A 27,599-nucleotide genomic window follows, 5' to 3' on the forward strand; every position below is an offset into this window, starting at 1 on the left:
GACTAAGATGACTACAGTCTTATAAAACACTGCAAATAAACATGCAATAGACGTTAAAGCAGAAACGTTGAAACATCAGGTCTCCCCCTTTCTCACACATCGCTAGCCATCCTGCAGTAAGATCAGAAAAAACACTCAGTGCTTAATATGAAAAAAACAGAAGCCTTCAAAATCTACATTACTTAAAGATACTTACAAAAAACCCAGAATCTCCATTTTTTATGAGTTAGCTTTCAGATATTCTCATATTCACAAGTCAATAATCCAAAGGGTGAGGAATATTCTTAGCCAGGTTTTTATCATATGTGCTTATCAGCCTATAAAATCAGTGATATCTACAGGTCTATGGGCATAGCTTACATTAGTCCCTTATTTGTTCCAAATATTACTTAATAGCTGAAAGTAATGGCGGGGGGGGGGGGGGGGGGGGGGGGATATATATTTTTTAAATAACTCCTCTCTAAGGGAGGAAGGAGGAATAACTTATTCCTTAAATACGCCTTTCCTCTGAGTATCTTTTCTGCAACTTAAATCAGGAGGGAGGAAGGAGGAATAACTTATTCCTTAAATACGCCTTTCCTCTGAGTATCTTTTCTGCAACTTAAATCAGGTGACGCTCCGAAGAAGAATCAGAAAAAAACAACCAAGTATCAACAGGAGCACTTTAGAAATACATTTGTTACTACAATATGCCATTATTTTTTCCTTTTGAATACTAATGCTCGTAAAATCTGATGACTGATTATCTTGACTGCACTTAGTAACTTTTGTATTAGTTTATTCTACATAATCATAAAATTGCTTAGCTGTTCCTTAGTTTGTGAAAGCTTATTTTGGATTTTGTGAGAAATGTAAGAGGTGGGATGACATTTCAAATCTCCTGCTGATGAGATGGCATACAAGAATTTCCCATCACTACCAAATAACTTTCCCTCCACATATAGTTCAAGGTTACTTACCTGTACAACAGCTGACGTTCTTTAATACACACTGCCTATACAAATTAGCATGTTGCACATACTGCTTCCAGCTGCTGCAAAACAAAACAAAACAAATCAGTTAAACATTAATCTTTTCAGTTAAGCTGCCAATTTTGCAGCAATGTTGCTCAAAATATGTTGGAGTGCTTTTTCTCAGTCCAGCCCACCATCAAATCTCTACGCATTTCACATCTATCTGACAAGTTTCACATGTGATTCTCCTTATTATGGTGACAGACTGCATAAAAAATTATTGTTTGTATTAAAAAAAAAAACAACACCCCAACAGTTTTTCCCCAAAAAGTGGAGAGACAGTTCTGCACTTGATGATGGGACTTTCAGAAAAATATGATGTGAATCTGTTGGTTTGGCTGGAAATCTGGAACTACCTCTGATATGAACTATGGGCATGTCTTATGTTGGCACAAATGTAAACCTCAGTTTATATATATGCATGCTATATGCTACTGCCAAACAAAATATCTCCAAGCTCAGTCTTTTAAGTCTCCTGCACACTTGCAGTCAAATGAATGTATGAAAATCACTCAAAGGAAAAACTGAATTTTCCTTCATATCAGCAACTGAGAAATCTAGCGTATGCAGAGAGGTCAAAATTTGTAGGTCACTGTGTTAGAGACACAAATAATCATAAAATCATAGAATCATTTAGGTTGGAAAAGACCCTTGGGATCATCGAGTCCAACCATCAACCCTACTCTGTTACAAAGTTCTCCCCTGCACCATATCCCCCAACACCACATTTAAATGACTCAAACACGTCCAGGGGTGGCGACTCAACCACCTCCCTGGGCAGCCTATTCCAATGCCCGACCACTCTTTTTGTGAAAAATTCTTTCCTAATGTTCAGTCTAAACCAACCCTGTTGGAGCTTGAAGTCATTCCCTCTCGTTCTGTCACTAATTACCTGCGAGAAGAGACCAGCACCAACCTCTCTACAGTGTCCTTTCAAGTAGTTATAGAGAGTGATGAGGTCTCCCCTCAACCTCCTCTTCCTCAAACTAAACAGTCCCAGCTCCTTCAACCGCTCTTCATAAGATTGATGCTCCAGGCCCTTCACCAGCTTCACTGCCCTCCTCTGCACTCGCTCTAGCACCTCAATAATAACCCCAACACCAGATGAAATCTAAAAGCCAGAATAGAATAATTCCAAGGTGGACTAACCACTTGAGGCAGTTTTTATTTAGATTTATAGAACTACCTTCTCATACAGGTTTTCCAAAATGGAAAGGCTAGACAATGCAGAGTAACTGCAAGGAATTCAAGTTCCAAAAAACTGTTAAACAAAACAGTCCTTCTCTACATGTGAATTTGCACAGACCCTCCACAGCATTTGAAGACACCAAAACAAAGGAAGAATAAATCTTGCCCACAAATGTAATTAATAAATTTCATATTTGCATTAAGGCAGTGAACAAGGATTAACAAAAACCAAGCAAAGCACAGCTACAAGTCATAACCATGTCTCCAAACCAACAAGGAATGTAACTCTGCTTGCTCTGCCAAGGGTTAATTCTGGGTATCTCAACAGCACATTTTCTGGAGATTTTTGTTCCAGATTGCAGTTAAATCTGGCCTATCACCAGGGATTCAGCCTCTCAAAATCAAGGATGTTCAACCTCTAAACAGTCACAAATGCTCAGCTTTTCATCTACAGTTCCTATCAAATATAGAAACATCTTTCATATGTTTAGTTTTTACACAGATTTCAGTACTCCTCAAACTTATTTTAAACCATTTCATAGCTATCCTTCCTGCCTGTTAAACACATCAAGTGCTTCAGTGCCAGCTGGTGTCAGAAAAGAAAGTCTAAAACCAAAAAACATACTGCTGGCTGTCTCCTATCCTTGCTGGCACCCACTGCTTGAAGACAGATTAAAACACTACTTGTAGCTTTTCCAGCTTTCCTCAGACACCAGAATTTTATAGTAGGAGAGGCAATTTACAATACTGCTCTTCGGCAAGGGGCATTTTCCGAGTTCCTTTCCTCAGTTCTATTATGACCTTCTAATCTGATCCCCTTTTGTTTGCAAAACAGCTCTCCATGCAGAAAACTTTTTTTTTCTTTTAAAAAAAAAAAAGAAAGACAACTAACAGGAAAATGAAAGATGGCTCCAGAGGACTTCATTTTTTTATTCTCTTCTGGTATGACCAGCCAACAGAATTGGAAAAAAAATAAAATTGCCTTTATATTTTGTGTATTCAAAACTTTCAGCAGATTTATGCATTCAATCTGGTACTGTCTCCACCTTCCCTTTCAGCTCCCCCACACTCTTTGTTCCCTCACAAAGACCAGGCTCCGACCACAAGCATTGGAAGAGATGCTGCTAAATTTCACCACCACATCAGATTAGACAGAGGAATACAACTCAGTGTGTACAAATGTATTATAATATTGAGAGAAAAAGAGAGATTACATAAACATTGCCAAACTAACATGCCTGAATTAAACCCTACTTAGGCATTTAGCAGAAAAGACAACTAAGAGATGTCTCATTTACTGTATACTGTTTCTATTGTCAATACTATAATATCTTACAGTCAGCGTGACAATTGCCCTATAGGCAGGATACAAACATTTCTAAAACACTCAGATTTGCATTTTGTGAAGGACCTCTAAATGAAGACTATGCATTTTTTAGTAAATTCCTACAAGACTGGACTGTTAGGCAATAGCTCTATGAAATTTTTAATACAGCAGTTATTTATTTTCAGTTATTATTTTTATAATACAATTGTATTATTTTAAAAAGTAACAAATTAGATTAGAAGATACCAACTCCCTCTGTCATTCAAATTTTTAAAAATACCTGCAATGCTAATCTGATTAAAAGAACAAGGTCCAGTTCAGTCAATTTTAAAACAAATATGTGGAACAATATAAATAGATTAAAAATTACCATATGCAAGTCTCCTAATTTTACCTTCTAGTAGTAAAATTGAAAAATTTGCATCTAATGTAGCAGTTATATTTAATACAAGCCACGTGTCCTTTCTTACAGTAAAATGTTTAGTATCAGAACTGAAATATTTTCATCCTATTGTTTTTACTTTTAAGAAATACCTTGTATTTTTCATCAAATGGACTACAAATAAGTATATAAATAAGTGCATAAATAACATTGATAAAAATAGTTGGAGCTGAATAAAAACATCAGTTCATGTAACTGGTGCTCATGACTACTACTTTTATGAGACACAGAAGCATTAACTATAAATAAATGTTTTAAATGAAAAATTCAACCCAAAGCATTATTAAAACTTTAAATACAATGTCTTTGGTTCGTTTTCATTGTTGGAACAAAAAGAAACAATAGTAAAAACTTCCACTGGCTATGCCCATTCTGGCAGACAGTCTACAAACCAAACTAATAACTACTTCACAAGCAGTAAATGTTGAACTTACATAATAAGAGCACTTTTGGCATTGCTCTAGTTGCCCTAGTAGAACTGCAGGTTCTTCCAATCTCAAGACTCCTGGATACAGCAGGATACTTCTACACTTCGTGGCTCAGTTCCATCCAAATACAGCTAACTAAATAAACTATCCAAATCAGCAGAGTTAGTATACTTGTGTTATGGAGATACTCCAGCCAGGCTACCTTATCTATCTGAGAAACCAGTTCCAGTATTTCAATAGGCCAATTTACGTCACTTTGTAGACAAAACTAAGAGTGAGATCCAAGTGAGGATGCAGGCATCTAAAGTAAATTACAGGACAATGCAAAGGCCTGCGCACAAAATAGCAAATTCAAATCGAGCTGACACCTAATCATCAAGATAGTTAAACTTACCCAGGCAAGAAAGAGCATTTTTAACCTTTTCAGCCTATTTTTTTAGCAAAAAATTCTTATTTTCAGGGTATCAAAAAGAGAGCCATGAAACATAGCTTCTATAGTATTAGCTACAATATAAAAAGTCATTAAAACCCTACAAACTTAAGAAAATAGGTTGTAAATTATTCTCTGTTGTTTCTGGTATTGGTATGCGGACAATATCTCTTAGCAGTGGCTTCTGAACTCTGGATCCTGAGTTGACAGAAGTGCCTACATACAGCCAGAAACAGGTAATAGAGGAGAAAGGTTTTTAAGTATATATCACTGTACTCACTATTGTCTAATTTCCAGCTCTAGAAGCCCTCTGCAAAGCCACACAGGCCCTCAGAGGCTATGTCTAAACTAAATGGAGAAGAACTCCCAAGCTCCGAAGTCTGCTTACATTCTTCCAAGGTGGCCTTTCATGCAGATGACTATTCTGTCTCTTCCCTCCTGCCCCCATTTCATAGTTGCCAGTGATGGAAACCTTGCTGCATAAACATAGTTATCTTTCTAAGGCACTTGGATCTCCTTGCACATTGTATAGCAATACTAGGTGTCCAATTTTGGCCCACCACTTATCCGGGCACCCAAAATGGAAGAATTTTAGAGCCTGATTTATATATGTCTTAGTACTGAATCTAGACCTGCAAGCGGTTATATTGCATACACAGTTACACACAGCCGCAGCCAACTTCACAATCTTGTTTCATCTAAAAGAAACACTATAAATGTGCCACACTGTAAAAATCAGCCTGAATTCCAATCTCAATCTGGTCATGTAAGCAAAGATTAGAGTGCCTATTTCTGAGCCAGTTAAAATAAAGCAAAGGGGGGCTCCACAGTCACAGAATAAAATAACACCAGTCCTGCAAATTCAGGAGTTCAAATTCAAATTGTTCGGATCTAACTTGAAATAATCATTATTAGCAAGGCTAAAAATTAAAAAATAAATATTTCAAATTTTAACTCAGAGAATGCTCCAGTAAGGATACCTCAATGAAAGTGACACTGTCAAATTTTTATCAGCATGGTCTTTCATAAAACCTGCCTCAAAGTACATGAAACAAAGAAATTCCAAACCAGGAACAATGCTTTGTTTTTTCCCTCACTCTTTTCAAGTACCATTTCAACACTTTGAAAATGAAAACACAGCTTATTGCAATAGCTGCTCGTAGTTACTCATATTTGCTGTTGTTAAAATATCCAACTTTGACAGAATAACTTGGACAAAATGTCAGATGTTGATGTATTTTGGACTAATCTTAAGGAAAATAAAGATATTTCATCCCAAAATATTGAAGTAATTTACAAATATGATACATAGTTGATTAATTATGGCCCTGATATTACTGGCTACACCAATAAAAACAGTAATTCAAGACTTCAAATTCTTTTGAGACTAGCCCAAAGACTCTTATGAAACTTTTTTGAAAGAGATGTTAAAAAAAAAAAAGTGTTAATGTGAAACAGTATTTTATGCACTTGATACAAAATCTGTACATGTACCCAAATAGAGGTTGATGTTTAGTAAAGTCACTATTTTAACAGTATTTGTAATAGATGCAAAATGCTTGACTATTTCTTACAGCACTCACTTAAAATTATCAACTTGTTATTTTTTGCTTAGCAATTGCTATATTTTGTGAGAATTAAGACAATGTCTCTCTGCTATATCTTTCTATTTGTTTTAAATGTTAATATTCCCCTTTTGCAGAAGATTTTAGGTAAGGTTCTAGAAAAATATATTCAATTTTATGATCAACCTTAAAGTTCCAGCTTCTCAGAGACTGTTCATGTATATATTATACGTAAAATAACATAACCCAGACAGATTTAAAAACAAAAACAAGCCACTCAACTTCTGTGAACCAGACTAATGACATAGGTCTAGGATGTTTTTGTCCCTGTTTCTAGGCGCTACGTGGTGCCAATGAGAATACAGTTTATGCCAATCTTAATGTGGCCATGGGAAAGAAACAGCCAAAGATATATAGCCAGAACTGTTTACGCGATAAACAAAAAGTTTACTGCTTCCCACATACTAGGGAAACAGTTGGATTACACATCAGCATCTGGTTGCTCCAGACAATACTACCAGGAAGTTAATGAAATTGGAACAAGGAAATTACTATGACTCGGCACTCCATAAAAAAGTGTAATTTATCATCAGTAAAACAACAATGGGAGCTTTGCTGATAAATTAACAAAAGAAAATATAAAGGCTGTATTGCCGTGAAACAATAAATCAATTTTTGTGGATAAGTTAGTTCTGTTCCAAAAGCTGATGTCACCTAAAATTAGAAAAACGGCAACCTCACTCTGATGAGAAACAGTGATCTTTTTTGTATTACTACTAAGATGTGAGGCAAAGTGTTTATCTGAAGTTTCAAGGTACTTATGACAACATCTTCAAATGAAATCTCTATCAGTTTTATTCTGAGGGGGTTTGATTCCACCAAGACTAGTTCTTTTGACACTGTCTCCCATACTTTTGACACTGTCTCCCATAACATCCTCATTGGGAAACTGAGGCAGTATGGGCTGGATGAGGGGACAGTGAGGTGGATTGAGAACTGGCTGTGTGACAGGACCCAAAGGGTAATTATTAATGGAGCAGGTTCAAGTTGGAAGCCTGTAACCAGTGGAGTCCCCCAGGGGTCAATACTTGGACCCGTGCTGTTTAATATATTCATCAGTGACCTGGACGAGGGGACAGAGTGTATCCTCAGCAAGTTTGCTGATGATACCAAACTGGGAGGAGTGGCTGACACCCCGGAGGGCTGTGCTGCCATCCAGCGAGACTTGGACAGGCTGGAGGGCTGGGCAAAGAAGAACCTCATGAGGTTCAACAGGGAAAAGTGTAGGGTCCTGCACCTGGGGAAGAAAAATGTCAGGTACCAGTATAGGTTAGGGGTGGACCCGCTAGAGGCAACTACTGAAGAGAAAGATCTAGGGGTCCTGGTGGACAGTAAAATGACAATGAGTAAACAGTGTGCTCTTGCGGCCAGGAAGGCCAATGGTATCTTGGGTTGTATAGGGAAGAGTGTAGCCAGCAGGTCAAGGGAAGTCATTCTCCCCCTCTACTCTGCACTGGTGAGGCCACAACTGGAGTACTGTGTCCAGTTCTGGGCTCCCCAGTTCAAGAGGGACAGGGAACTACTGGAAAGAGTCCAGCGTAGGGCTACAAAGATGATTCAAGGATTGGAGCATCTCCCTTATGAGGAGAGACTGAGAGAGCTGGGACTCTTTAGTCTGGAGAAGAGAAGGCTGAGGGGAGACCTTATCAACGCCTACAAGTATCTCAAGGGAGGGTTGAAGGAGGAGGGAGCCAGACTCTTTTCAGTGGTTCCCAGTGAGAGGACGAGGGGCAACGGGCACAAGTTGGAACATAAGAGGTTCCACTCAAATATGAGGAGAAACTTCTTCACAGTGAGGGTGACAGAGCCCTGGAACAGGCTGCCCAGGGAGGTTGTGGAGTCCCCTTCCTTGGAGATTTTCAAAACCCGCCTGGATGCAGTCCTGAGTAACATGCTCTAGCTCTGGGCAATCCTGCTTCAGCAGGGGAGTTGGACTAGATGATCTCTATGGTCCCTTCCAACTCTAGAAATTCAGTGAAATTCAGTGAAACCAGAATCCTATTTTCAGCATTTAGGAAAGTCCCTTCCTTATCCAAAAAGCAAAATAAGTGTTTCGGTTAAAAAGACTCATTTCCCCAGAATCAGACCTGGGCTATTAGTTTGCTAATCAGCCAGGTGAAATATTCTGGAACTCTGGAATTTTGTTGCCTAAAGTTTCCCCACTGGGCAGCCTTCATTCAGCCCACAGTCTGTGGAGTGTTACAAGAAGTCTTCTATGAAAGTTTCTACTAAATACTTTCCTTCAAAGCCACAAAATTCTTGTTTCAATAATGACCTTTTCATTCTCTTTGGCCATTTCCACAGTGGACTTACTGCAGAAAAGGGTCTCAGTTATGGCCCCACAATGGTGTAGACTATTTCCACTTCAGGCTCTTGGAGCGTCCTTAGACCGCCACAGGCAGAGCATACCTAGATCGTTACACCCTGAGGGACGGCACTTATCCACTGGTTCTCACCCAGCAAGATTTTCCTAGGCTGGTCCCATGCCCACACCACCATCTGTGTGCCAGCAACAAGGCATGCCCATGACCTGCACAAAATTCTCTGACTCATATCAGTAACTGCCAGCACTTCTCAACAAAAGGAGGAAACTTAGGCCATGGTCTGGACTCCTTATTCATAAGGCATATTTGTTCATGTGCAAACACAGGAGTGGGCAGCAAGGAGACACCCTACGGGCTCAGTCTTCTTCCAGTTGCCAGTTCAGCTTGCCTAAACATCACCGGAAGCAGATGGTCCTACACAGTGTGCCTTCTCCATTATTTCTTGAGCACGTTTCAGGACACAGCTGTCCCATACCTAGCAGGACCCTCCATTGGATCAGTACAAATAGGTCACAGCCACATGCAGAAACAGCACTCTTTGCCCTGAAGGGAATAAGGGAGAGGATCGTATGTTTATACGTTTGGGACAGAAAATTGAGTTCATGATGGAGAATCAAAGTTCTCTGGGAGCGCCTATTAGAAGGATACTAGAAAAAGAAAAAAAGCTAATATCCTATTGTGTTCAGGTTTTTTTCTAGAGCAAATACATTACTCTCCTTATTTTAGTCACCGCTGATAAACAGGTAACATTGCAAAAAGCCTCTTCTCTAAAGACCCTCCAAAGATATTCTCTAAATTAATGAATAGTCTTGTAGCACCTAAGGTCTTTGGCTCTAAGCAGCACAGAACTGCACACAAAGCCATAACAGCTGTCCCTCGGGGCTAACCTTCAAATCAAGACTGAGGTCTTTTTTACTGACTATCCAACTGCCCTAAGTGAGTGATTTCATTCCACAAGGGAAATTCCAGTGGGAAAATAGCATTCTCCAAGCAAGGATCTTGCAGACCAGTGTTTCGCCTCTTACTTACATCCAGTGTGTATTCCCCAAAATTGAGCTCATGGGCTCTTGGGGAGAAGTTGGCTGTGGGAAAGCTTGCTTCAGAGATGGTGTACGGTTTGTCTGCAGCGCTCTTTCCTCAGACAGTTGTCAGTATGGAAAGTAAGCTGTCATCAGATCCTTTGGCAAGCCAATGCATTTTACTAATCTGGCAGAAAAATACAGCAGAAGAAAACCCAAGTAGCTTCCTGATGGACTAGTAAGACAAATTGTCTCACTGCAAATGCTGACACAAGGAAAGGGGTGGTACAGTATGGCTAGATATTGGCGCAGGGGTACAAAAGAGTGAGGAGAAAGCATTGGGACTTTCAGGTTTTTTGGCAACAACTACATTGGCCACTTACACTCTGGGTACTGACACAGTTCACAGCGCAAGACAGTAAGTACTTTGGAGAATGTGCAGTTGATAAATGGCAAGGGGCAGGGGTATGCAGCAGCATTTCATTGAACCACTAAAGTTCTGGGGCTCGGACCCGGCCCTCCTGAAGTCAGTGGCACAATCTAGTTAGGCTTACTACCCATCTATCTCATCAGAGACCCACTGCAATGTTTCAAAAAAAAAAATAGCCACTCAGAGGAGTACTTGTATATTGCATTAAAGGTACACAAGTAGGGATAAATTAAAAAAGGGACAGAAGGATAGAAGTGCCCCTAGTATTTGAAGCTACAGCTCTCCAGAAATATATTGTCTCATTATCAAAAATGCTGCTTATTGGTAAACTTTTACCAACATTTTGTCACTCCATAAAATTAATACCCTGTGACTGTTCCCACTGAAATTGCAAGGATTTCCACTGTATAAAAGGCATGTATAAGTCATTACATGATTTAAGTCACAGATATGAAACTCTCCAGTCTGGAAAACACAAACAGTAGCATTGTAACAACCCAGGAACTGTACTAAAAGTTAAACAATACCTTTGGACATTAAAGATAAGACATAGAATAGGCTAACAAACTACACAGCTGATGAAAACAGTAGTGAATTGAAGACTTGAACAAAAAGCGTGAAAAGGAAGAACATCTGCAATACTGAACTACTGGAGGAAACAGAGGACAAATATCCCTGTTTCTTTAGCAGCAGTCTATATCCCCGCAACAGTTAAGTTAAAATTGAATGCATCTACGAGGTAGTACAGCCCAGCAGGAAAGCGTACAGAAGCCAAGGATAATCATATGCAATTCTATAACCCCATAGACAAAACACTAATGTTATAGCTATACAGAAGACTGCAGAACAGTTGGGGTTTTTTTATTCCAAGTTGTCAAAAATATCTGTGAAATATAGGAATCATAGTCTTTCAGAGAGAAATATAAAGTATCTTTATTATTGAGAATGCTTTGCTGACAACTCAGTTATTACATATACGCTCATGCATATTAAAGCTAGGAAGGTCCACAGCATTTATTTACCCTGATTTAACGCATAAAGTTTCTTAACTTTTTAGCTTTTCAGCAAATTTATAACTTCTGCTTCAACTGTAAGAGATCTTCAGGAAAGACATCCATCATACTTGTAAACACTTCAAGGGATGGCAGTATAGTGCCAAATAAAGGAGAGCTAGGAAGGGAGCCCAGGCATTAGACCTAATCATCTACGTTGCTTAACTGTTATTTCAGTACCGGGCTCTATTTTGGGCTGCTCCAACTAATTGTCTCCAGTATCATACCCCAAAACCATACTACTCAGAGGATAGCTCAATCCAGTGACCACTCACAAAAGCAAAACAGAGGTAACAAAATTGAGAAAAGTATGTCAGAATTTAAGTAAATTCTTTTCACCATCAAGAAGAAAGAAAAATTAATATGGCAAATATTATTTCAAAATGACAATTTTAATATGTTAGCTTTTTGTCCTAGCCAAATTTCAAGAATCTAACTCAAAATGACACGAGGATGAGAAACATCTTATTTGAAGGCAATCCGACAATGGGCAATTGGGTACTCAAGGTAAGTGAGTAAGTTGGTAGGTACTGAAAAACGTCACAAGAAAGTGCTGCTGAATGTCGTGTGCTACATAAAACCGTCTTAAATCCTGATTAAAGCCACAGGATATATTCTCCTTATTAAAGCAAAAGAAAATGGACTAAAATTAAAGAATAACCAAGCCTTATAACGATACTATTAAGATCTTTTTGTGAGGCACTTAAAAAGGATACGATATAGAGAAATGCAGGGTTGTGACCAAATTGCTTATTATTAATGGGTGGGGAAAGTCCAAAATACAAGGGAGATTGAAACAACTCTTAGGCCAATTAAAATAAAGCAGACCTTCTCCTGTACCGTTAGGTAGAGCAGGCTCAATGGTCTGTATTTATTCAGATGATGTTAAAGTAATTGGACACCTAGCGAGGGCCGCTGCAAGTGCAACATCTCAATCTTGAATATTGTACACTCTGAAGCCCTAGATATAGGTTGGAAAGTCTAAGACCCCAATTCCCAAGCTAGTTCATTTGGCTAACGCAGGATTAATAAAGGGCACTGTTCGCTGATCACCCTAATGAAATTGCTCCACGCAGGATGTTCAGCCAAGGTAATTAATGAACTTAAGAATTTCTGGACCATGAATGCCAGTGAGATATTTGACTCATAAGCATTTTTTTCCTGCAAGGGTTTTAGAGGAATGCAGATTTAAATAGATCTACATACTGTATAGAAGACCAGTGCACCCATGTGGATAATTAATCTGTAATTAGATCAATAAGGCCAAACAGAAGGATAAACCAGGAACGTTGTTATGCACCCTGTATTACTTAACCAAGCTATTGCATTTTTATCTTTAATAAATTAAGGGATTACTGCTGTAGAAGGCATACAGATAACAGAACAGAAGAAAAAGATCACTTTCCCTGCTGATGATGTGAGAGTCTTTGTCAAGGATTTATAAAAGGTCTGGCTGTGTTTATGAAGGCTTAAGGAACAGTTCGGGATTGTGGTAGCACAAAATGAAGTATGACGAATCCCAAGTAACAAAAAAGGACCTCAAGCTGCAGTTTAATTTGTCCAGTGCCATTTGAGTGGAATGAAGAAAACAAAACACAACTTAGGGATTTGTCATTCTCATTCTATCATTCTACTAATGCTGAACCTCTGATCAACAAAATATTCTGTGATCTGAGAAAGAGATACTCAGTCTCAAATAATAATGCAATCTGGTTGAGATGAATACACGTATACATGAGGGAGAACCAAGAATTCTTGCAAAAAATAGCAGCACCACCTAGAGAAGTTCAAATGGAGACAAGAAAAGAAAAATGCACAATGGGTTTAGAAGCCTAATCAATATTTTCTAGTTCAGTCTCTCTCTCTCTCTCTGTGTGTACAACATGCAGAAGTTCTTGTGAAACCTCTGGTAACATTCTCATATATCTATCCTGGAGACTGAATCTCTTTTCACAATCAATTACCATCGCCTAAACTCTGCAATTAATTGGGAAGCATTTTCCCTCAAATGGGAAAAAGCAATTAATTGAAAAGAATCTTCCCTCCATATTTAGGACCGCAGAGAAACACAGTGGTTTCCATCATTTCCTCACACAGAATGGAAAAGGACCTGGCAACACTGCTCCCAGAGAAAACAAGACTGTAACTAAAATTTGGGAGAACAAAATGTCACAACCATATAATTCTTCTCTGTTGTTGCTGCACTAAAAGATTTCATTCCTAATGCTGCCTACAAGAACAGTGTGAGAAGTGGTATCTATGAATTCCAGCATATATTCCACTGATGAGAACTGCATCTCCTGGGTGTATGTAACAACAACCTGCTTTTGTACAAATGGCACAGAAGCCTGTAAGGACTCACAAATTATATATGATTGCATATCTAAATGTAAATGAATTACATAATTACTTCTACGTTTTTAGGAAGATAGATTTCATCTTCAGAACTTAATGTGTTTGTTAATGTAACAAACCTCAAAGTCCTCTGCAGTAAATGCTTTTATGTACAGCAAGAAAGAAATATGAGATACTTCAAATGACAGCCTGAATGCCGCTTTAGTACCAGGGATAATTTAGTGGCCTCCCTCAGCTTCAGTTGCTGTTTAGATCAGCTGAAGTTGTGAATCCTTAAAAAGAGAACTGTGATCAAATGAAATAGAATTCTCTAATAAAACGTAAGCTGTTGCAAAGCTATATTTTATATACTAATTCAACCCAGCAGTTAAAACTCAGCTCCCTGAACAATAAAAACAGTTTTGCTGAGCACAGCCCTTCCAGCTTCTTAGCTGCTCCTTCCCCCACTGTCTTCTATGTAACTAGGCGAATACAAAAGAGACCAATCAAACAAGATTTTTGTTTATCTTTCACCAAGAGATAGAAAGTGGTGAGCCTACATATGCTCCTTTGTCCACGGAGAACATACACTAGATTTTGTTTGATACACATTTTAAAAGTTCCTTTTAAGTTTTCACTTCTTAGAGAATAGTTGTGTTGCTATAGCTTTTGGCCCCTTGATAACAGCAGCTTTTTCCCCCCGTCACCAGAATTTGAAGCTTTTGATCTCTTTTATCTTCTGCTTGCTCATGGCCTAAGAATTGCATCTGTGGCAAAGCTTGTCCTCTTAAGAGTCCATTGACTTATTGCTAGAAAGCGAGGAAATAGCTTTCTTTTCACTCCGAGTCCCTGTTGAGATAATACATTCTGAAGGGACACAGTCTGTGTGGAGTAATCAGAGCTATTGTTCACCACTGTTTGAAATGCACAGTGAAAATATACTACTGGGGGGAAAAAAAATCAAAAAGAGCTTCTATCTAAGAGAAATATACAGATAGCAACCCAAAGTAGGCTTTTTTTAAATATCACACATGAGGTAGCACCAGGCTATGGTACAACTTAGACAGTAGCACATATTGGACATAAAAGCAAATAAATACATAAATTTTATTTCATTTCTCTGCCACAGGAAAGGCAGGGCATTAGCAGCACTCATCTTTCTGCTTCAGAATGACAAAGCAGAGCCCACCAGACTGTCCCATGATAAGATTAGCCCATGTTTTCAGCCTGATTTTCTTAGCACCGGTGACTCTCCCACAGCATCCTTACCAAAGAAAGAGCAGTGCTGGCCTCTGTTGTACTACTGTCCCCAAAGTTCAGTGGCAGGGCAGCTTCCACACCAGCTTGGCCAGAGGACTGACATTTCCCAGCTTCAGCTGGAAAAGGCATTCTTCCCTTCCACCTTACATGCTGCACACTGCTGAGTAGCCAGACAACGGCCACCAATGAAGCAGTCACGGTACTCCAAATGGTTGAGACCAAACATCATCGCAGAACAAGGCAGTTGTAAAGGTGCTCTACCACACAAGGTCTGTGGTGGTGTGAAATGCTTCTGCCACTGCCACCGTATTGCACCACAACGGCGAGGGGGACTGCGGTCGTGGAGCTCCTTATTCTGCAGCTTTCTCCTAAGGAACTGGCTTGCCCGGAGTTATTTAATTATTTCCATTCAATAAAAAGGGAAAGGTAGTTTGAAACTAAACGTATGTAGCTCCTCAGCTGTGGTGTTCACTCCTCACAACTGAAAATTTGTGTATTTTTAAAATTCTTTGAGAAGAACTATGCTCTATAAAAATAGGGTATCATTTTTAAAGCTCTTTTATTATTTTCACTTGTTTACAATGCTTACAGACTCTGTACAAATGAAAAGAAATTACTAGCACCTAATGGGAAGAAACAATTTACATTTAATACCCAAATTCTTAATTAACTCCATTACCAGGTAAAGCAGGCCATGCACTCATGTCTTAATAAATAAGAGTGGAAATTGTATGTGTTCATATTTAACATCCCCCTCTTTATTGGTTTTCTGCAAACTGATGAAGGAAAATAATTTCATTTTCATTCAGAGGAACAGCAAATTTCAATGCTGGAAGTAGAGAAACCCTCTACAAAATTCTGCCAATGTAAACCTACAAGAAAATGAAGTATGAAAGAGTAAAAACCATAAATTTGTTTCTGAGTGCAATAGCAAAAAGAGGATATGGAAGCAAATTAAGTCATGAATTTCATGTTCCACATAGAGCGTCATAAGGGAATAAAGATTTAAAGGTTAGCACAAGAAAGACAACCATAGCAGTATTGAAGTAATGAGCAATCTTGCCTCCATCTCCAGAAATAAACAAAAATTAGCACAGCACAACCACTACCAAATGAACCCTTCACACCTTCCATAAAGAACTGTTAAAAAAAAAAAAGATAACAAAAGAGTCTTCCGGTCTTATACCCCCTCCCAACTACTAAATATTTCTTGGCAAAAGATACTTTTTCTTCTGAGTAAAGACAGGAAAACTATACAAAGAAAAGTCATTTAGCCCCTTTTTTCTTTTCTTTTCTTTTTTTTTTTTTTTACAGACCCATGACGTTGTTTCACTTTATTTTGCTTGCCAACTCTCTTTTCATAGTTGAAGTCACCTATCATCAGGGTTATTTGTCAAAAAAAAAAAATAAAATAAAAGGGACTGAGATATACCACATTTGGACTTGGATTGCCCTTCCCCCTCTTAAAATCTACAGGATGAGATTTATTATAGGTCTTGTGTGAAAACTTTCTTACAAACCTTTGCCTCTGCAGATACGTAATTCTGAGGAAAATCCCTTAGAGCAGTCCCACATCTGTTCTAACTTTGGTGGCTTCCTCAGGGTATAACTCAAGTGAAATCGCACAGCATGGCATTCCTGCTCTGGACAGTTTTCCCTCCAGTATGCACCATCCACCACATGAAGAAAGCAATGACAAATTCAGTGTCAAATTCAGAAGTTGCACAGGTCCAGAATAAGGACACTAAACATTTTCTCTACCACTTCTGATCATAAAATGAGAGCCAAAACTGCCCAAGCCAGGAAAAGCATGTCATAGCTTTCCACAAGACTAGAGGAAACAGTAAAAAGCCCCATTGGTAAGGGCATCAAGATAAAGCTCCATTCCCTGCAGGCTGTCTCCTGTGAGTAGAAATTAACCTAGACTAGACTTTCAGCTCTGGTGACAACACTGCATGTCAACTTTTACTGCATTCCTTAGATTTTGTTTTTTAGAGTTAGCTTTTCCAAGACGTGCACTTAAAAATAATGATATGTCATAAAGTATTAATTTATTGTGTAATACATAGTTCGGCAACAGTGATATAATTTCTCAGCAGTAGTACTGAATATCTGCTCGCAATACTTTCAAAGTCCAAAAATACCTTCAAAGATGTTTTAGTAATCTTTTCAGCCAGGCTTTCAAGCTGCATATCAGTTGGTTTAACTGTTTTGCATACCACACTGAAAATGTATTTAATGTATTTATTTATTGCCTAATTCCCTTTAGATTCTGTTATGAATGGATAAGAGGCAACATTTTTTTATACAGCAAGCCTAACAAAAAACCTTAAATACACTTAACTTGTAACATTACAGCTCTACTGAGCTTTTAAAGGTTGCAAAACAGATACTTTCTGGGCTTAACAAAAAGCTTGACCAAGAAAAAAAAATCCCCAATCAACTAAGAAACAAAGAAAAACCATATTACATAAAGGGCATTTGTTTCACAACAAGAGATCTTTTCTTGCAGAATCAGTCACACAAAAAAAAAGAAGTCCAACTGCCCTTGAACTTAAAAAGGTCTGCAATGATGCGTTACTACTAGCAATGAGACCACCACTAGTATCAGTAAGAATGATAGCAATGAGGACAAAAATAGCATGTCACAGTTATACAGTCAATCCAAAAGCTGCCTCTGCCTACCAGTACAGTCTTCACAATTTCATCATGATTCATGGGATATTTAATATCCTTTTCTTAAAATGATGATACTCCACCCCTCAGGTTTCATTTGAAAGTTTCTATCCCATGAAATTTCTAAGAAACATTTTAAAAATAAATTCTATGCATTCAAGGAAAACAACAACACAGAGCCAAATATTTCTTATTTTTTAAATCTGCACTTTTTAAACCATTCCCCTGATTTCTGTACCTTTGAAGAGGGATTCAAACCTCAATTTAAGATGCTGCTCAAGGCAGTTGTGTAGACACCAACCACACCTCACAAGTCCCCCCAAGCAAAATAAAGACAGGCAGCTGCCAGGGATAATGGTTTCCACTTACACTGCCATACATTTCCTAGGATAGGACCTCAGCAGGTCTCCATCTCTTATTATGGAGAGACTCATGGAGTCAGCTATTTAGGGGACTTAACTGACCCCTAAAGTTAGATGAGAATTCCTCCACTCCAAATTCTAAACTAAGAATAAAGTAACAGTTAAGTCGCTTAAACTGTGCATCAATTAATTAATATCAAAACCAGTAACAACCACCAAAAAACCCACCACACGCACCAAAAAAAGAAGTGTTCAGAAATATTTGAATTCCAGGGGACTTTTTCAGTTCTATTGTAATGCATTACTCATATAGGATACATGCATTAGGATATATCCCAATAAAACAAATACAATCTTTGATTCTAAAGCAGGGCTATGAAATCACTATAAGTTTGCACTATTACAAAACCAAAATGATTTCAGGAAAAATGCTCCATCACCTTTTTACCACCAGCAGTCCAATAGTAGCTACAACAGCCAAGCCACAGAAAGGTTTCATTTCTTGTGCAGGTTACCATATTGCAATAAACATTTCTAAAACTGCATCCTCAGAAACAATAAAACCCCTTAATTAAGATGACTGCAAAGAACCAAGTTCTGTGTAATGAACTTGCCTACTCTGTGATGTTTCATATGCTCCTCTTCTTACACGACTTCACAAGAAATCAGTATGACTCCAATATAGATTTTTTTAAAAATTACATGTTTTACATTACAAATATTATTAAAAGAAATCATTACATAAAATATTGAATCTCTTCAGTCACATTGTATTCTTCTAACATTTTCTTTTTATACCAAATCAGGCAATTGCTTCACTGGAATAATTCTGCTTCCATCATGGTTTGCCAGTTCAGAGATACTGCTGTAAGGTTACCCAAGAAAACCTGAAACCCCTGTGGCTTGACACAACTAACACACTGCCATAAAGTCACTCCACTGACAGAGCTCTATTATTATACATATTTGCAGTCCAGCAGGGAAGGATAACAGTGAGTCACCCACAGTCACTGCCCCAGGGAGATGATCCCTTCTTGATGTCAATCACAGCCAACATTCTCTCACTCTTTCATTTGCACTAAGGCTGCAATGGCCAAGGGAGGGTTCAGAAATGCATTTACCACAAAGCCGGAAGAGGTCCTGCTTAAATGATGCTCATTTAGGGCTTAACTGGTGTTATAGTGTTGCTGCCGAGACAATGTGCTACTAAACCAAACATTTCACTTAAAGGAAAATTTTACTAACTTTATAAAAAAACAAGGAGAAAATTCTAGGGTTGTAGGATGAGTGTTGTACTCTCAGCTGACATACAAAATATATTCTCTGGGTCTGAATTAGTGAAAACAACCTCTGCCTTTCCTAAACCCAAGATAGTTGGCTTCATTTTCTACTATGGCAACCTAATTGCATATACAAGGGAAAAAAGGGTGTTTGGAGGAACGGAACAGGAAACATTGATATCCACAGCCACAGAATGGTAAGACAGACATTCTCCTGCAACATCTTCCCTGGAACTGACCAGGATCACTCAGTCTGAGGCCTGATTTTGAACTCTGTGTAATGATGATACTACCATCAGCTATAAAGGCAGGTGCTCGGCCAGTCATCATACCTGTCCTTCTGACACCCGTCCTGTGTTGAAGTTCCCCAATTTCACAAGGATTCGGGTGCATTTAAAAGACTCAGACTATAAAAAAAGGAGTGTCAGACTGCATTTGTTCTCTGAACACACTTGCTTTTAAATGGTTTTGTGTTGCGAAGGAAGACACTGCATTTCTATTATGATCCATTATTATTTTCATTACTGCTACCATTATTATTTATTATTAAAATGAAGCACAGAAATCAGATAGGCAAAGAAAATGCTCTCATCAGAAAAAAGTCTACAGATACAATAGCATATTTAAAGTTTACCGACCTGCATGCCATTACAAATACACTTGTTTCTATAAATAAAAATTACTTTAACCCAATGATGAAGTTATTTCTTCATACAGGAAGTTAATAAGTTTTTCAGAGAATCGTGGATTCAAATGTGTAGACAATAAAGGGAAAAGTGCTTATTTCTGTGAATTGTTAACTTCCCAGTGGCTCTGCTCTAACATTAATGCTGTGGATGTACTGCTTAAGAGGGGTTTCATACAAAGAACTGTGGCCAGCAAGTAGGACAGTAGCCCGTTTTACTTGTCAATTTCTAGGCTTTATATGGAATATAGTTTTTTAGATATTTTTACCTCGTTAATGTCTTAAAATATTTCATATCTAACTAGCAGCAAGTATAAAGCTAGCATATTCAAGTACATAGAATTATGGTTATTCTTTTCTTTTTGTGGATCTAACCTTACACCAGTGTTCAGTGACAGAAAGCACCCTTAAAAACATACTCCATTCCTCTTGAAATAAAGTTTTAAAGAAATTTAGATATCTGAAAGCAATTTAAATTACATGCTATTACAAAAAAAAATAAATAATCCATCTAGACTAAAAAAATTACTCAAGACTAGTTGTGAGTTGGTCCACACGTGACCTACCTTCACTTCTTTCCACCTCATGAAGGTGTGGGTTAATGCTCTTTAACATAGCTTAACTAGGCAAGCTTAATTTTGATGAGCACTGAGAACTGATGCCAACTAGGTAAAGCAAGAGGCGGGGTGGGGGGGAAGATATCCTGGATTTTAGCTTGAAAAAGGGTCTAACTTAGAGAACACTGCAATGCGTTATCTAAGTTTAACCTGCCTTCAAAGGCATTTCCTAGCATAGGACTAATTGAAGACTTATTCTCACACACTTAACACTTCATATGGCCCTTTATTTACAGATCATTGACAGGAAGGTGCCAAGCAGTCTATAATAATTCAATCTGTTTCTGTGAAATAATATGATGTGCTAATTAAAACAAGGTGCACAGTAGCTACTAATTTTAAAAAAAAATAATTTTAAAAATACAAAAATCACAGGTTAAGAGTATGGACTGAAAACTTTCCTTTTAATGAAGAATTCTTTTTAATGAATTCCTGCACTATTACAAGAATGTAATAAAGCATCTGAAGTCGTAAAAAAAAATATGATCTCTCATAAAATTTAAAAACAGACAAACTGATTTGTCTCAGAATTTATACAAAAATAATTGGACTGAGAATTTACATGCCAAGTTTCCACTTGGAAAGAAATTTTAGGGACTGTTACTATTCCAAAATGCTGAATATGAAGGTACCTAATGGAAATGCTGACCAACTCTTTACTTCACCAGTGCAAGCTGGACACAAATGTTCACAGACACTCTGTAAGAATCCGAAGCTTTCTTTGATAAACTGTTTCCGTAACCAAAAATGACTAAGCACCTTTCCCAGCTTTTCAGGTCAGTACAGATATAAGCAAAGAAATCCCTATCTTGCAAATTTCCTGACTTCCCAGAATAGCTTTGAAGCAGGAATTATCATAAGTCATGAGTGAAAATGTATTATAAGAAGTGCTAATGAGGCATGAATTACAGCCTTTACTTTTTTTGTTACGAGACCATTCTCTGGAGAGGTCGCCATGGCCAAAATATCATTTTCTCTTTTCAGGGCAACTTGAAGGCATTTGTTTCACATTATCTATCTGATACAAGCTGGAGAAATAGCGATCTAATCAAATCATACATGGTTTTCTTTACAGTTTAGCAAAAAGTACTGACCCTCCCAGAAATTAATCCTGTATTTGGGTACAGTAACTTCTGTTCAGCAGTAGGCCAAGGCCAAATATGAAATTAAACTCCTGGTTAACATAAAATAACCTTTAGCCTATGCTGTTCTTAAGACTTTTTCACTAGATCCTTTCCACAGGGAATCAACCAGCTTATTTCTGATTCATTTTTCTTTCCTTTCTGGGAGTGGTTCCCAGTGCAGTAATCTTTGCCAATGGGACCAAATTGTGGTCTTTTTAAGAGCATGTTCCAGATTTAGACCCATGATTCAAGCCACCATCTGGTTTTAAAGGGGAAAACCCTCCTCTGTGGAAATATTAACCTGACATGTCTCCAGTCTAGACTAATAATTATGTTAAAAGGACAGAGCGAGTCCATTATCCGCATGGAATGGGTGGAGGTGGTTTGATAAACCAGTAATAAGAGGCGTCAGACTAGCCACCGAGGACTTTTCATACTTACTTACTTTCTTATAAAAAGGAACCTTAGGCTCATTCAAGAATTCTGCTTCCACTGGGACTGGCAAACAGTTCGTTTATTTCCATCAAAGGCAAAGGACTGCATTTTGTGTAGTGCCCATAAAACAGGAAATGGAATGTTGTTCAACAAAGGTTGACTTGCTCCTGTAGATTTTTGTCGACGCTGCTTTTGTTCCAAATGGGAAGCAGGGTTCCTCTAATTGTACCATTCCAATTCTTCCATTGCAGCCTTTTATATATTCAAATGGACGTATTCATTTAAAATGGTCTATGCTTTGAAAATACTGCACAGGCAAAACAAGTGCTGAGAACCAGAATGAAGCAGGTGACCTTCAGCCGAAAAAATAAATAAATGTACAATTCACATTCACAGAGTGACAGTTTTCTCATGCAAGTTCCCTAGGCCCCATTTTAGCAGTGGGCTTAAAAGAGGCTTAACTTTCATGCAAAAAACTTCAGAAATTGGTGGCAAAGGCCTCACCAAGGTTATTGATCCTACAAAACTTGCACCTGTGGAACTGGGGAATGTGCTCTCCAGTGCCATCTACTGGCGCCTGAACCATTAACCGACTCTTCGAGCGTCTCCCGTACAAATGACTCACGCCAGAGCTCTGAGCATACACGTAAACACGTACTTATTTAGGCTATTCCTACTTTAGTCGTAGTCACTTATGAATTCTAGAGTAGGGAAATCCAAGGGTGTCTCGCTGACTGTTTTTAGAAGGGCACGCTAATGTAATATTTATACAATCACGTTGGTATTCATCTTTGACGCACACAGTTAGACCACCATCAACAAGCGTGAGTGCAAATCCTTTTGCCAACCTCCCTGAGTCTACCTGGAGTTCTTAAAATGAGCTTTTCAATTCAAAAGTGCTAACCGAAGTACCTTGTTACAGGGAAAACTCTTTATCCCATCTTGAAACAGCCAAGAAGAAAACAGATTTTCAAGCACACTTTATGGACAAAGGAAAATAAACTGCATATAGCACTCATGTAAAATATTTGAATTATTTGCTTGGATTTTCCTTCCACATATTTCAAAGAATTATAAAGAGACTGAGAAGCATTGTTATCACCATTTTCCACAGAGGGAAACCGAAAGAGGAAACTAAAATGTGGCTGTTTTTTTTCTTGCAAGCACGGCAGTCGCTGAAAAGGGAAAGAAAATACTTCAGAAATTCTCGCTTCTACCTGCTGTTTTTCAGATCACTGTTTAAAATGGCATATTTGAACTGACTGCTTTCATATTAATTCAGGAGGTTGACATTTTTAAATAGCTGCATACAAATGTCTAATGAAAGATAAATTTACAACCTCATTGGAAAATACTGCTGTTATCTAACTTTGCAGAGCCACATCTGAAACTAGAACAGTTACCTGCATTTGTAGCATAAATTCCTGTCATAAATTAACACTACAAAATGAAGCACAGTTTTATACACAGACATATGAATTGCTCAAGAACTCAAAGCGATGTTTTTCTTTCTCTTCAGCTCTCCAAGGTAACTAAGAGGAAGTAACAATCCTAAAAGACTGTGATCTCGTTTAGGGGGTAGTGATGCCCAACGTAGATACAGAGGAGATAGAAGAAAAGCCTCAAAGATGCAGTACAAAAAAAAACAAAGGAGAAGACCCTGAAGCTCCTGAAGACCCACTCTAATGTATGAAATGGACATCACTGAAACAAAGCTTAGCCAGTCTGGCCCAAAACATGACACAGACAAGGAAAAAAATATATCACGAAAGAAAATGTAGCCAAATAGCTTTGTCTTCCTGTAGATGAAAAGCAGTGCCCTTCCAGAAGGGCAGTAATTGGTGTACTGGGGACACCCCACACCCTCCCATTGTCCAGCCAAAAAAGGACTGAGCTTATGTCACATGAGCTAACTCTTTGCAACACCATTAGCTCGGACTCTTACCCGAGTACTGCCTCTCAAGCACTTCCAGCACGCACTCAGGCTTGGGAAAGTGGTGCTTGCCATGGCACAGGCGTTTTCTATGTAACCCCCAGTAAACTACAAACAAACCATCCCACAACTCAGCTATACTGGTACAGATACTATAGCTATACTCAGCTATACTGCTACACTCTGGTAGCAGAGATACAATCACTGGGAATGCGGAACAACTGTTTGCACCGTGACAAAGCTAAACTAGATGGTGCCATTCGCTGAGGTCACCTCTGAGGAAGTGCAGTTAGGACTGTGATTGCATCATCACCAGACTGGAAATATGACCAGAGGACTGCACAGCTTCCTTCTGTCTAGGTCACCGTGCACCTTTCCATTAAGAAATAATAATGCCTGCAACAATTCGGCCTTAACAGGCTTTGCCAGTTTGAACTTAAAGTGAAACTGTAGTGGTTTAAAATAGGATCTTGCTGCTATACAAACATAAATATTTCATTACTAAGGTATTTTTCGAGACTATATGGATGCTTCCTGAAATTGCTGAAGTCGTGATTCGGGGATATCTTTTTTGCAATACCAAGCTTTGCTCATTTATTTCCTGGACGGCAAAATTCACTGTTCAAGAGAAAACATTATACATGCCCTCCAAGTATTAATATTCCATTACTGCTTCTGCCACCGCAGAAAGTGAGTAAAGAAAGTTGCTGGCCTGTGATTTGGAAACTCCCTTGCCTACCATAAGCTGTGTGGCTGTTAAGCACAGCTCCCCTCCAGGCTCTGTTCCTCATTTCTGAAGCAGAGATAATAGCAACTCCTCGCTTGCTTCACAATAGCGTTGGGAAGTTAAACACAATAAACCCTCAGGAACACTGTGGTCATAAGAAGAGTAAAGCAGCAGAGGCAAAAAGTCAGGGCGTATTTATTTTGCTGGCAAAGCACTGCTCTCCAAGCAGTAAGTCAAACACATCCTTGGTGTAATGACAGGTAGGGCTGCAAGTGAGATGCGTTCGGCCTGTTGCTTTTAACTGGCATTGTTTCTGTTGCTAGCTTTTCAGGACACTGCAATCAAATAATTATTGTTTCCTTGGTTGCCAACTATTTTTCTTTTATTAGTAATACCGACCTTTGTTTATTCTTCTTCCTCCCATGGGAAATTTCAACACGCCTCCAGAAGGGATGTTGTATGACTCTCATTTATAATGGGATCACTCCCTTTCTTCCCAGGGGAGGCTTTCTCTTTCCACTTTTTCCCCTCTGTATTTGTAGACAGGGACACCAAGTCAAATCTCTGCTGTGTTCACATTCACATGGCCTGGACAAGAGGAACAGATCAGCAGTTCTCACACATTTGCCTAGGAGACACACAGCTGAAGAGAATTCATCTCAGACACCATTCCATTAAACTGTTTAACATTCATTCTGGCAACACTAGCAACAGACCATATAGAAAAGTAGTATCAAAAATACATTTTTGTGGGTTTTTTTTTTCTTTCCTTAATGTAGCACAAGTTTTCTGGGGTTTTGCATCCTTCATGTCTTTGCTTTTTTGCTCTTCACTTCCTACTTGTTTTCTCACCATGCTCATTCCTTTCTCACCAATGTATGCATTTTACTATCTGTCCCCAGTTTTACTCACTCACAGCTTATTTCTTGGTGTGACTGTGTCCTCTTTAGTTACCCCTCCACGCCCCCACACCTGATCCTCCTCTTTCAGGTACATAGTTTATTTTGCTTTCTTATCATCCGCTACTACCCTTTGTCCTAGAAAATCCTTTTCTTTCACTAGGTCATCACGTATTTCTGCCACTCTCATTTGTAGCCCCCAGATCCACTACTGGCAACTCCTGCTGATGACAGATGTCTCACAATCAGCTGCAAGCCTGCTCTTGGCTCCAAGCCTGAGGGAAGCTCCAGACTTTTTTAAAGTTTGCTCTTTGTAGCAGCACTTTTATACAGATGCAGCAAAGTCACCTTTTCCTGAAGTACAGCTTCTTAGAGAATTCCAGGTCCCTCTCCACCACCAAGGCTGAATACCTGTAGAAACAGTTTGAGAAATATTGCAGACAATGCTATCCAGCAGGGTGAGTAAGCACGGATGGCACTTTGCCCTGGGAGTCCTGTTTTGAGCAGTCAGAGCATGTCAGTGGATTATTTCATTGCCTAATATACAAAGCAGGAGCTCTGGACGCGAGTATGCAGACAAACCTTCATCATACCAACCCTAAGCTACGTACATCCTCCTCCTCCACCTAATGCAATACTTTCATCTCTTCCCATGCCTCCTGCACCACTCAACCTCAGTATTACCTTCCCCCACTCATTTTTTCTACTTACCTGTGGCAAGTCAGAAAGAATACATAATTGTCCAATGAGGAGCTAAACAAAGAGAGTCTAAGGCGTGCTAACTCATCAACCAACCAGCAGGAAAGTCTACAAATTCAGATTGGCTAGATATTCCACTGCTATATACATTCAGATTGGCCCGGTGCCTATCTATCAGACGCTGGCAGCCAAATACCATAGCCTTCTAGCCTGCAAAAAAAATGGTTTCAGGGGCTATGTCTGTAAAGATCCAATACACAAAGTAATTGTGTCAACGTTTGGCCTACACTTTCTGTAATATCTGTGTGCAAGGAAGCCAACACCAAAGGACTTGCTAACTCAGCTCCATGTGACGTTAGTGGCTATGTCTGCATTAGCAAGTAGCACTTTGCAATAGAAAGACTGTGAACTAAGACACTGGCTGCTGAGAACTGGATGCCCACGCTACATGCTCTTGGGAAGTGCTTTACTTTCTACTAGCTCTAGACCAGTCCTGCAGGCAGACACCCCAACAGCAGATGGAGTCCTAGAATACGTTATCTGATTTCATAGAAACACAGAACGCTTCAGGCTGGAAGGGACCTCTGGAAGTCGTCCAGTTCAACATAAAGCTGTTTGCCCAGGACCATGTCCAGAACATTGCCAAGGATGGAGACTCCACAACCTCTCCAGAGAACCTGTGCCAGCGCTGGGTCATTCTCACAGTAAAAAAGTGGTTATGTTCAAACAGAATCTGCCATATTTCAGTTTTTATTTTAGCCTTAGTCTTATCCAAAAATAATCCAGTTTATCCAGTTTGAGACCATTCAAATAAAATCAAATTGTTGTTCAAGAGATTTGCTTCAATAGCAAAACCACAACCCTTTATCCTCGTTGAAATGCTACAGCAGATTTATTCACTGGTTCTTCTACTGCAACCATGTTCTGATACCCTTATTCACAATCAGCAGTGTCTTACTTTAAGAAGTGGTGTTTAATACAGTATTTCTTTAAATGTTTTAATATGGTATGGGCAGTTTTTTGATTCTTCCTTAGCTGTCTCCCCATCTCCAAAACCAGGACACAACATAAAATACAGAGAACTGTCTAATCACAGATATATACCACCACACTATGCATTGCAATGGTTTAAACTATAGAAATATATGCTTAATCCATTCAAAACTTGGTAATAACGCAAATAAGAGATAATGAAGAAAGATGGGTGCATTCCCTTCCAGATTAATTTCTTACATTAGCAAGATTATATCCCAAGAATTCATAAAGCTGTAATTAGCACCTGTGACAGAA

The 27,599-nt window shown here is 38.8% G+C and overlaps 1 long non-coding RNA gene across 1 annotated transcript; it reads right to left on the reverse strand.

Annotated features, from left to right (window-relative positions):
- Positions 1 to 975: 975 nt before the first annotated feature.
- Positions 976 to 26,190, reverse strand: LOC106889262. The gene is made up of 3 exons (XR_001412276.1): positions 25,959 to 26,190; positions 25,111 to 25,299; positions 976 to 1,033 (listed from the first exon to the last, which is right to left on the reverse strand). It is a non-coding gene; the product is annotated as an uncharacterized LOC106889262 (long non-coding RNA).
- Positions 26,191 to 27,599: the final 1,409 nt, after the last annotated feature.

This window comes from Calidris pugnax, unplaced genomic scaffold (assembly GCF_001431845.1).
Source record: "Calidris pugnax isolate Ruff unplaced genomic scaffold, ASM143184v1 scaffold69, whole genome shotgun sequence".
Taxonomy (NCBI): domain Eukaryota; kingdom Metazoa; phylum Chordata; class Aves; order Charadriiformes; family Scolopacidae; genus Calidris; species Calidris pugnax.